The following is a 9,851-nucleotide window of genomic DNA, read 5'->3' as shown; positions in this document are numbered from 1 at the left end:
GAAAGTGAAGTAAACGCGCTGATATTAAAGGCGCTCTAGGGAGTTGAGTGTCAAATTCATTTAAAGCTAAAGCATTCCATTTAGGTACAGGAGATTCCAAAAATCTATTCAACGCAGGATAATCTTGACTTCATTAAACAGAATGAGGACCAATAGCGCCAGCTGATCCACGAAGGATGAGGACTTCTGGGCAGTTTTCTCCAACAGCTCCAGAAGCCTCCCAAAACAAATGGCTGGCTTACTCCAAGACTTACGTCATAAAGTCAGGATCAATTTTCAACTTTAAACTTATTTTTAAAATACTCTTTAATTCCTAAAGGTAAGAGATGTGAAAAAAATATGTATATATGAAATCAGGTTGATCCCACGGCTTAGCCATATACATGTCACTGTCTAAATCACCAGTACAAGCCACAAACATTCCCTAATTATCCTAATTATCCTCTCTCATCAAAGATCAAAGCTTTCATCAAAACTGAAGGACTTAAACAGTGCGGAGCAACAGTACAAAGAACCACAAGAAAACAAATGTCTGTCATAAAATCTCTGTGTTCCTAGCTTAGAAATGTGCATGCTGACAGAGCTCATGCAAGTTCTGAGAACATATTAAATGTGACTTCACTCAGTACTGAACTGGAAACTTGCTAATAAATAACGTAGAGCAGGAGGAGTGAGTTTGTTTATTTGCCCTCATTTATACACAACCCCAAAGTCATTGCCTGTGTTTTTCCAGACTCCTTCAACAAAACTTTTCTTGTGAATTCCTGTAACAGGAAGAATAAAAAACTGCTATCAACTAGGGAAAATGATCATATCTTTACTCAAATGGAGACTTCATTTGTGATATCTGCATTCTCTCTGTAGCTGTAATTTTTTTGAGTTGTTAGATAGTCAAAAAGCCATTACTATAATATAGCAAGATGGTTAAAAATCAGGTCTTTGGAGGCAGCCAGATCTGGGGTTTTTCTTCCTCTGCTACTTTCTAGCATTGTGGCCTTGAACAAGCTACTTAGCAGAGATATTTTCCCTTTGTATAAATGGGGCTACTAACGCCTAAGCTTCATAGTTACATTAAAGGTTAGATGAAAGACTGTATGTTAAGTGATTAACACAGGGATTGGCCCAGAATAAACCCTCTATAAATGTTAGTTATTGCAGCTCTCTTAGTCAATCTTCTCTTAATCAAGCCACTAGATTAACTGACACTTGCTGATGTCCATAGAATGCCGAGCACTTACAGCTGCTACATTCACCTCTGGTACCCTCCCACATGTTCACTCCTAACTGCTGTGTTGTCACTTGTTTTTAGGTTCTCAACATTACAAATTCTGATGACATTTTATTTTAATTATGTACAATCAATGAAATTTTATGTAAACCCATGAAATACGAATGGATAAAGCTGTATACCATTTCTCTGAAAACGAAAATTGTAGCTTTCAAAAGATTCATAAACACAGGTCGCTAGAAAAATACTGCTAATATGTGAGGTACGGATGCATTGACCAGGAATACTGAGAAATTTTTTTTGACACTTTAAAGACCTATCTGGAAGGTTGCTTGAAAATTATCAGCAAATTATCCTTCCACTTAAAAATAACTAGCAATAGGAGAGGATGCATTGTGTGTGTATGTGTGTACGTGTGCATGTTGAATAAATGAATAAAACCGAAGGCTTTGACCGATGCTTGGGGAAGAGGGAGTGAGGGGCAAAGGGAGGAGACTTGGTGTGACTCTTCCACGTTCTAGTTCTAAGTCTTTAGGCAAGGTATAGAGCCTAAGACAGGGCTGTAAACCAAACCGAAAGGCATGCATCTGACTCAATCTTTGAGGGCCCTTTCGAACTCAGTGGTTCTTGATATCAGAGATTTTCATATGAAGTGATGATGCATGCAAAATGATGCATGCTTGGTGTCCTAGCAGATGAAACACTGATCAGGAATGGATAGTCACAAGAGGCTCCTTGATTTGCTGATGGGAATACAGCAAGCACCCAAAGGACAGCAGCTCCTCAAGCAGGAACCAATAGGACAAAGCCAGAGCCGTGACCTAATCCTGCTATTGGGGCACAGGGCCAGGCCAGCTTACTTGCCTTGCTGCTTCCATTTCACGATGGTGCATTTAAGCAGTTCCTAGAGATCTAGAATTGAAATCTGATCTAATTTACTTAAATGTGTGTAGATAGATCTGGTGTTCAGCAAAGGCACTCATAACCTCAAGTGAGACAAGTGTCAGATGCAGTAGCAACACTTGTCAGAGTGCTTCTTTGTGCAGTCAATAAATCAAAATTTAAATTTTGTGAAAATCACTCTAGGGAAGGGTCCACCTTGCTCTGTCTTTGCCTCACTATAATCAACAGAAAAGAGAGATGGTTTTCAAATGTTAGATTACTGCCATTTGGTAGAGATTATCATCTGAGTCCAGTAACCAGAGTCTCAAGGCACTGGATAACCTACCAACAAAATAAGATAAGATGCATTAACATCAATTTGTTAATTTTTAGTGAGGCTTCAAAATGCCCTAGTAAATTACTGAATCATTTTAAGGATGTGTTGCTGCTTCTTCACTATTCCTCTTTGCTGTACATGAAAAAGCTGACTTATTTGTAATCAGTTCCGTTCCTCCTTTCATCCCATCGAAGATTACCTAATTCTCCGCTGTTACCGTCACTCAACAAAGCAGCCCATAAAGTTGAAGATCAAATATAAACAAAGAGCATTAAATAGCATGGCAGGATTTTCAAAGCCATAGGATTCTTTAACAGAACTTACCCCCCAAAACTGGATTCACAGTATTAACACTGGGAGTTAACCTATTGCGTGTCTTCCCCTTTGGAAATAATGCTTTCAGTTACTTAGAGGATGTCACACACTACTGCACTTCCAATGAGTTAAGATTATATACAAAACTGCACTTTAATTGATCATTTTCTTAATCAACTAAACTTTAGAGCAAAGTTTAGCAAAGTGAGGCAGAAAGGATTTAAAGTAGACTACAGGCACACCTTGGAGGTGTAACAGGTTCGGTTCCACACCACTGCAATAAAGCAAATATCACAGGAAAGCGAGCCATATGAAGTCTTTGGCTTCCCAGCACAGACGTTTACACAAGACTGTAGTCTAGGAAGTGTGCAACAGCAATATGTCTGAAAAAAATGTACACACCTTAATTTAAAACACTTTATTACTAAAAAATGCTAGCCATCACCTGGGCCTTCAGCGAGCTGTAGTCTTTTTGCTGGTGTAGGGTCTTGCCTCGAGGTTGACGGCGGCTGACCGATCAGGGCCGTGGCTGCTGAAGGGTGGGGAGGCTGTGGCAATTTCTTAAAGTAAGACAACAGTAAAGTTGCCGCATTGATGGGCTCTTCCTCTCACAAACAATTTCTCTGCCGCACGCAACACTACTTGATAGCATTTTACCCACAGAAGAACTTTTCTCACAATTGGAGTCAATCTTCTCAAACCCTGCCGCTGCTTTATCAACTAAATTTTTGTAATGTTCTAAATCCTTTGTTGTCATTTCAATAGTCTTCACAGCATCTTCACCAGGAGTAGATTCCATCTTAAGAAACCACGTTCTTTGCTCATCATAAGAAGCAACTCCTTATCTGTGAAAGCTTTATAATGAGATTGCAGCAATTCAGGCACATCTTCAGGTTCCACTTCTAATTCTAGTTCTTTTGCTATTACTCATTTGCAATTATTTCCGCCACTGAAGTCCCAAAACCCTCAAAGTCATCCAGGAGGGCTGGAATCAACTTCTTCCAAACTCCTGTTACTGTTGATATTTTGACCTCTTCCCATGAATCATGAATGTTCTTAATGGCATCTAGAATGTAAATCCTTTCCAGAAGGTTTTCAATTTACTTTGCCCAGATCCACCAAAGGAATCACTACCTAAGGCACCTATACTCTTACAAAATATATATATTTTTTTAAATTAATTAATTTATTTTTGGCCTGTTTGGTTCTTTGTTGCTGTACGCGGCCTTCTCTAGCTGCGGAGAGTGGGGGCCACTCTTTGTTGCGGTATGTGAGCTTCTCATTGTGGTGTCTTCTCTTGCTGTGGAGCATGGGCTCTAGGCATGCGGGCTCAGTAGTTGTGGCTCGCGGGATCTAGAGTGCAGGCTCAGTAGTTGTGGCGCACAGGCTTAGTTGCCCTGCAGCATGTGGGATCTTCCCGGACCAGGGCTCGAACCCGTGTCCCCTGCACTGGCAGGCAGATTCTTAACCACTGCGCCACCAGGGAAGCCCCAAAATGTATTTCTTAATGAATAAGACTTGAAAGTTGAAATTACTCCTCGATCCATGGGCTGCACAATGGATATTTTTGCTAGCAGGCATGAAAACAACATTAATCGCATTGTCCATCTCCATCAGAGCTCTTGGGTGACCAGCGCACTGTTAATGAGAGTACTATTTTCAAAGGAAACTTCTTTTCTGAGCAGTAGGTCTCAACAGTGGGCTCAAAATATTCAGTAAAACATGTTGTAAACAGATGTGCTGTCATCCAGGCTTTGTCGTTCCATTTATAGAGCACAGACAGAGTAGATTTCTCATAATTTTTAAGGGCCCTAGGATTTTCAGAATGGTAAATGAGCACTGACTTCAACTTAAAAGTCACCAGCTGCATTAGCCCCTAACAGGAGAGTTAGCCTATCCTTTGAAGCCTTGAAGCCAGGCATTGGCTTCTCCTCTCTAGCTATGAAAGTCCTAGACGGCATCCTCTTCCATGATAAGGCTGTTTCATCTACATTGAAAATCTATGGTTTAGTATAGCCAGCTTTATTAGTTAATTTAGCTGGATCTTCTGGATGACTCGCTGCAGCTTCTATACTATATCATCACCTTGCACTTTTATGTTATAGAGATGGCATCTTTCCTTCAACCTCATGAACCAATCTCTGCTAGCTTCAGACTTTTCTTCTGCAGCTTCCTCAACTCTCTCAGCCTTCACAGACTTGAAGAGAGTTAGAGCCTTGCTCTGGATTAGGCTTTGGCTTCAGGGGGTGTCGTGGCTGGTTTGATCTTCTATCCAGACCACTAAAACTTTCTCCATACCAGCAATAAGCCTGTTTCGCTTTCATATCATTCATGTATTCACTGAAGTAGCACTTTTAATTTCCTTCAAGAACTTTTCCTTCGCATTCGTAACTTGGCCGTTTGGTACAAGAGGCCTAGCTTGTGCCAGGCACACAAGAAATACTCAATAAATATATTTCTTTAATTATTCCTTTAAAGGAAATTTGCTTTTCCCAACAGTTGGGATCAGTTCAAAGAATTTAATGGAAATAAAAACAGCACAGGTTGAAGGCAGTTATCAAACCTGCAACTCCGAGACAGGAAACCAGGGCTTCCCTGGAATAAAAAACAAGGCTTACACATCTGATCGAAGCAAACATAACCCACAGAATGGGAGTCAGTCTTGCTCCAGTTCATGGCAGCACCATCTTTCCAAGCTGAGTAATACGCATCCCTACTAGAGAGGTCTGTAACTTACAAGTAAGATGCAGCACTTTCGGTGGCTCTTGAATATTAAATATTTGGAGGAGAATCTCTCATTTTCTATAACTCAAAAAAAGACAAGAAAAAGCTAAAACTTTTAGATCTTCTATTTCCATGGCCATAAATTAAAGATTCTCAAAAAACTTTTCACCAAAAAAACCACTCTAAGGAGCCACGTGGGGCATGTGACAATAGTCTTCAAAGTCGTCCCTGCTAGGATGCGAGCTAGGAGGACAGGGGTCTGCACCTGTCTGCCTGCCTGTTTCCCTAGCACCTAGAGCAACAGAACAAGCACTGGAATTAAATCAGTAGAAGTGGATTCAAATCCCAGCTCTACCTCTCACCAAGTGTAAAATGAAAGTCTCTCAGAACCTCAGTTTCCTTCTCCATAAAAAGAAAATAACCTCTCCTTCACAGGGTGCTGTGATAATTCAGGCCCAGGTACCTGCGTTTCAGACAAGCAGGCGAAATGATTTTCACTCAGGTTGTCTACATAGATAATATTCTAAGAAACACCGCCTTTATCCCAAACTTCATGTTCAGTGAGGAAACTGAGCCCCAAATCGTATCATCGAATGATTTTCTAAAAGACCTTCAGTGATTCTGAAGAAGTCTTGAGGGGCAGGGAGTGGGGTTGGCAGAGAGCAGACAGATGGGTGCCCATGATGTAGCAAGCAGAAGGGTTGTTTTGCCTCCTTTAGATATTGTAGCCATGTCATCATAGAACTGACATCCCATTTCACTTCCAAATCCATACATATGATTACTTTAAAATAAATTTCTAGCACTGGAATTACTAGATCACAGAATAAGAATTTATGAACGCTTTTGATACGTTTCCAAAATTGCCTTCTACAAGGCTTATTTCAATTTTTTCTCCCACCAGTAGAGTAAGAGAGAAGGGGGACCCTTTTCAACATCCCACCAAATAATGGCTCAGGAGATAATAGAGTGCTAGCTAGGGCTCCAGCTAGAGCTACAGAGTTCTGCAGAGTCTCCCGTGGAATGTAATTTTCCAGGCAGAACATTCAGTTTTTGACACAGATCTGTGGTTGCATCTTGTGTTTACAATATATTTTTGGTCAGTTGGTTGCATCCTTAATCTTTCTGCTAATTTGGGACTAAACTGGAGTACTTCACAAGACCTGTGGTTTCATGAGATGAAACCACAAATTCTTACTCCCAAGAGAAGCAAATTAAAAATGTTGCTTTGGATGATGAGCTTTAGTCAGTGAGTCAGAACAGAGCACAAACTTAACATGAAAGGGAGTGGAAATGGAAAAACAGTCAATTCCAAAGGCTAAAGTGAAGAAGCCAAATAGCTGGAATTTAACCATTTCACATATTTATACCCATTGCTTTCTGAAGAGAGAACTGTTATGTCTATTCAGTCTGCTTGCAGTTTTTTGCCTGTTTTTTTTTTTCAATATCCATCACCCAAAATACAGCAAGTCAGCATTTTCCGCAACATCTATGTACAATATTTGAGCTTACGTAGAACTATCTAAATTAATGCTACTCAAATTCTGATGTATGTACAAATCACCTGGGGGTCTTGTTAGAAATGCAAGTACTGATTCAGTAGGTCTGGGGTGGGGCCTGGCATTTTGCATTTCTAACAAACTCCCAGGTCATGCTGATACTGCTGGTTCCTGGATCACACCTTGAGTTGCAGGAATCAACGCTAAATGTGCTGAGAAAATATGAAGGACATCATCTGTTTTAAGCCAATGGCTGTCAGCCACAGTACAGTAGAATGACTATCTCCATGAGAAGGAAAGTGATAGAGTAAGTACCCGGACTTGAAACGACCCTTGTGCACCAAAGCCTATATTATCAATGACCCAACAATTTGTTACTGATGGGGTCATGTGATGGGGTTGTGTTGCCCATAAGAAGCTGTGAATGGGTGGATGTGTGAGGGAGGGAGGGAGGCTCTTTCTGAGCCTACTGCATGTTCTCTGGATTTCTTTAAACCTTGCAGAATGGTTTGCAATTTTGAAAATGGCCCAAAGTCATTCGAAGCAAAGAGGCAGGACAACAAATACTCTTTGGAGAAAACAAAAATAAATAACGGGGACTGATTTTCTTCTGTGGCCAGTAAATGGGTTCTGAGTACGCCCTCAAGCTGGAGCCACAGACATGTTTGACAAATAGTATCACATTGTGACGACTTGGAAGGCTAACACATATTTCAAGGTTATTTTGTTGAAAATTGACTCATTGCTCTTAATGGGGTGTCAGTACATCCGCAGGGCTTTCACAGATGTGTTTCAGTGGCGGGATGGGGGGGTTACAAAGTTCCTGCAATTGCATATAAAACGTGATGTGTATGTCCCTTGGGGTTTCTTTTTTTTGAATCAGAGGAAAGAACTTTCTGCTCTCATCAGATTTTCAGAGATTTTCATATCTGGCAAAAAGGCAGGTTGGGAAGTCATACAGATATGTGGGCTCAAGCTGTCCACCTACTTGCAGTGTAACCTTGAGCAAGTTACTTACACTCTCTAATCCTCAGCTTCTTCCTCTGTAAAATGGCGATTATACCTACCTTGAAGAATGTGAGGCACCAAATAATAATTCAACGAATGGTAATCTTACCGATACATAATTATACAACAATAATGCGACAATCTTGCAGATATCCTATTCCTTGCCAAATGGCCTTGATTCTCTCTGTGCCAGGAAATGCAGTCTCCTTTCTTGGAAATTGGGTCCTGCCCTGAAGACCCAAGTTTCTTGAGGCTGAGAGCAACTAAACTTGGAAACGTTCCAATTATGGTGAGGAGAAATCTCCAATATAAATAAATCAGAGTTTCAATAATGCTATATATAATTATTCTAATAATGCTATCCATATTCATAAGCAAACTAGAGCTTCAAAAGGCCATTTCATCTCATTCTATACTATACATATCTATGTGCGTGATATATATATAATATGTACACATACATATATGCAATTATTCATTAGTCAAAGATTCACTGAGCAACTTCTACACTCACATTATGTTGCTAAGCAAATGGGATACCAAAGGTGACTAAGACACAGTCTCTGTCCTGGAAAGGTTCATTACTAGAGGAGACAAATATGTAAACAAATACTGGAAACAATATCAGCTGTACTAGCTAACCCTTGCTGTTCACTTCTTGTCAGCTAGACACTATGCTAAGTGCTTTACCTGAATATTTTTATTTAGTAGTTCACAATAATATTATAGGTAGGTACTATCACAGATGAGCAAACAGAGGCTCTAAAGACGCTGAGTGTCTTGTCCATATCCATAGGTGGCAAAGGGTTCAAACCCAAGTCTGTCTAACCTGGAATGTGAGCGCAGAGCCAGCACATTTTCTTGTATCCAAAATGCTACAGGAGCAAAGAGACGAGAAGAATGCCTTGGCTTGGAGAGGAAAAGGGGTTGTTCATACTCCACAGCCACATGTGGGTTTACAAAGAAAAGGGAAGCTGACTGAGTACCTAGAGCCTAAAGAATAAAAGGAAGCAGGGAGCTGGGATCCTGCCAAAGTCAGAGGCAGGGCCCTGGGAATCACCCTGTCGTGCAGCCCAAGCAGCTTGGACATGAGCGGTGGGCACATTAGGACTCCCCCTCCACCCTCTGTAGCTCTCAGTTAGGTTCACCAAGGGCTTAGACATTTTTATCTGGATCGTCATTTCCGTTTCTCACTACGGTATGAGTCACTGCTTCTCCATACTGCTCCTTTGAAGAGGCGATGCACGTCACACCCATCTTACACTGGTCAGTGGCGCTGGAATTGAGGAACAACCAATGACAGTTATGCAACTAAAATCTCTAATCCCATGGGCCTGATAGCTGCCTTGTAAAGCTGTTCTTAGAGGGAAAAAAAGAAAAAAATTAGGTGTTTTGAGAACCTTCAAAAGGGCATGCTGAATACCTAGTAACATTTGTGTACTTCTTATAAACACTTTTTGCTAACATACCAGTTCTTATGAAAGGTGCAACAGGTTCTTTATCTAGTTAGTCTTTCATAAAATGTTTTCTGAGGGCCTACCACCTGCCTGGCACTGCTCCAAGCACTGGAGATATAGCTATGAAAACACAGACACAAAAAAATTAAAATATCTGACCTCAGAAAGCTTACATACTTGCAAATACAGCTGGACAGAAACATAAAAGGATAGCTCGATAAGGACCTAGTCCTGGCAACTAATTACGCAGAGTGATAAAGAGAAAAAATTACCATTTCACTTATCAAAAGAGTTTCAAAATGAGTTGGTAAGTGGATGAAATTGTTTTTATCAGTTTGTTTTTTTACAAAAACAATTGTCTTTTGTTTAAAAAGTCAAGCAACATAGAAAATCGGCCAGAA

The 9,851-nt window shown here is 40.5% G+C and overlaps 1 pseudogene; it reads right to left on the bottom strand.

The window, feature by feature from the left end:
* Nucleotides 1–3,196: 3,196 nt before the first annotated feature.
* Nucleotides 3,197–9,851, bottom strand: part of LOC114901334 — a 38,849-nt pseudogene continuing 32,194 nt past the window's right edge.

This window comes from Monodon monoceros, unplaced genomic scaffold, assembly GCF_005190385.1.
Source record: "Monodon monoceros isolate NGI ecotype Baffin Bay Population unplaced genomic scaffold, NGI_Narwhal_1 Super_Scaffold_2, whole genome shotgun sequence".
Classification (NCBI taxonomy): Eukaryota; Metazoa; Chordata; class Mammalia; order Artiodactyla; family Monodontidae; genus Monodon; species Monodon monoceros.
The sequence above is the reverse complement of the archived record's forward strand: the minus strand, read 5'-3'. Positions and strand labels throughout refer to the sequence as shown.